This window comes from Panthera tigris, chromosome C2, assembly GCF_018350195.1.
Source record: "Panthera tigris isolate Pti1 chromosome C2, P.tigris_Pti1_mat1.1, whole genome shotgun sequence".
Classification (NCBI taxonomy): Eukaryota; Metazoa; Chordata; class Mammalia; order Carnivora; family Felidae; genus Panthera; species Panthera tigris.
Genome location: NC_056668.1, coordinates 143,569,702 through 143,572,129, shown reverse-complemented (window position 1 = coordinate 143,572,129; position 2,428 = coordinate 143,569,702). Strand labels below are relative to the sequence as shown.

General features: G+C 38.0%; 1 pseudogene; it reads left to right on the top strand.

The window, feature by feature from the left end:
- Positions 1-1,534: 1,534 nt before the first annotated feature.
- LOC102971383 lies at positions 1,535-1,718 on the top strand (annotated as a pseudogene).
- The last annotated feature ends 710 nt before the right edge of the window (positions 1,719-2,428 follow it).

Sequence of the window (2,428 nt, the reverse complement as noted above, 5' to 3'; positions counted from 1 at the left end):
AGAGGCAGAGTAAACATCAGGATGCTTGCTACACCAGATATGCACCATTATGGCAGGGAAATTGGAATCATCAGATTAGATATTTGAAACAACTATGATTAATATGCTAAGGGCTTTAATGGATAAAGTACATGGCATGAGAGAACAGATGTTCAATGTAAGCTAAGAGATAGAAATCCTGAGAAAGACTGAAAAAGAAATACTAGAGGTAAAAAAAAAAAAAAAAAAAGAGCAAAGAAAACAAAAGAAACACTGTAAGAGAAATGAAGACCAACTTTCATAAGTTGATATAGACTGGACATGGCTGAGGAAAGAATCAGTGAGCTAGAGGATATAGCAATAGAAAGATCAAAAACTCAAAAGCAAAGAGAACAAAGATGAAAAATACAGAACAGAATTCCAGGGACTGTGGACAACTACAAAAGGTGTAATGTTCACAGAACGAGAATGCCAAAAGGAGAAGAAAAAAGGAACAGAAGAAATATTTAAAATAATAATGACAGAATTTCCCCCCAATTAACATCAGACACCAGACCACAGCTCCAGGAAATTCAGAGTTCACCATGAAGGATATATGTCAAAAAACCTCCACCTAGAAAAATGAGATACAAAGAGAGAGGGAGGCAAACCATAAGTGATTCTTAAACACAGAGACCAGACTGAGGGTTGCTGGAGGGGAGAGGAGTGGGGGGATGGGCTAAATGGGTGATGGGCATTAACGAGGGCACTTGTCACTTGTCAGGATGAGCACTGGGTGTTATATGTTAAGTGATGAATCACTAAATTCTACTCCTGAAAACAATACTACACTACATGTTAACTAACTTGGATTTAAAATTTAAATAACATGTAAAAATTATTTTAAAAAATCTATACCTAGGAACATCTTCAAACTACAGAAAATCAAAGATTTAAAAAAATATATCCTGAAGGAAGCAAGAGAGTGAAAACACATTACCTATAGCGAAACAAAGATAAAACTGCATCCAACTTCTCAGAAACCACGCAATCAAGAAAAGAGTGGAGGGAGATATCGAAAATATTGAGAGAGAAAGGAGAGAAAAAAAGAAATTAGACATTTCATAACAGACAAAACCCGAAGAATCTACATTACATGAGTTTTTACAATGTGCTTTACTTTGTGAAAATTCATCAAGCCACATACTGAACATGATAAAACTTTATTTTCTTCTAAAATGTTTACAGAATGGTGAGGAGGAGGGGAGATGAGAGATAGTAAGCTTTAATGACTATATTCACCCTTCCCACTGTAAACCACCTGTCACAGTCTCCAGTTCTCGATGGGAAAACTAATTAACTTCAAATCATGTTCACAACTTTGCTAATTACAAAATCCTGGACATTTTGACTACTGGACTTTCAATTACCTAAATATAACCAGAAAGTACATAGGGTTCCTGAGCCTTTATCCAGAGTCAACGATATACACACTAGGCAACATGGCACCCGGTGATCGTTCCGAGTCCTTGGCTGTACAGGTTGGGGAGGCCTGAACCAGGCCTCCTATGCCGAGATGCTTCAAAGCCTTGTTGAAAATGTCTGGGTCCCCCTTGAAGCCCCATCACACCCAAGTTTACCAGGAGATTTAGGTAGGAGTGGGGTTGATGGGCATCATCATTCATAAAATCAGGAGCACCGATGAAAGAAGTCAAGCTTTGAAAGCCTTGAGTCCTGGACCTGCTCAGGGTCATCATTAACCAGCTTTACTTGGAGTACACATCAGATGGGGCATCAGTCTGGCTGTAAATCTCAGGTAAGCTCTGTTAGAGGAGAACATGGAGCACTGCTGTTCACTTGTAGACGTATTGCCTTTGTGGCATGAATAAAAGCACCTGTGAGGTGCACCAAAAAAAAAAAAAAAAAAAAGGCATTGTGTTTGTAATTATTTTCAAACCCTCCTGAGATGGTCTGCTTGCTCTTTTCTTGTCTTTGTGCTCAAGGCAGAGGATGCAGTGGAGGATGGGAGTCAGAGCTTGGAACATAGCTGCCCCATCAAAAAACTCATTTTGGACTTTTTGTGAGTGAGACATAAACTTTAATTGGGTGGAGTTACAATATTTAAGGCTGTTGGGTATATATTTAGTCCCATGTAACTAATGTACTGCTATTAGAACTTTCAAGGTAAACCAAACCACCAAAGGCTCAAAGATGAAAAAAAAAGGGGGGGGAGTGACAGAAAATGTAACATGTTCATCAAGTACTGTTTTGTGCTAAAGTCTCTATTGATAATAACTAACATTCGTCAGCATTTATCACTAGCCACTGACGATGTAACCTTCGTTAGATACATTGTTTCATTCAGTTTCTACAAACACCATTTCAGGTGAGTATGATCATTATTTTTTTTGTTTTTTTGTTTTTTTGAATGTTTATTCATTTTTGAGAGAGCGAGACAGAGCGTAAGTAG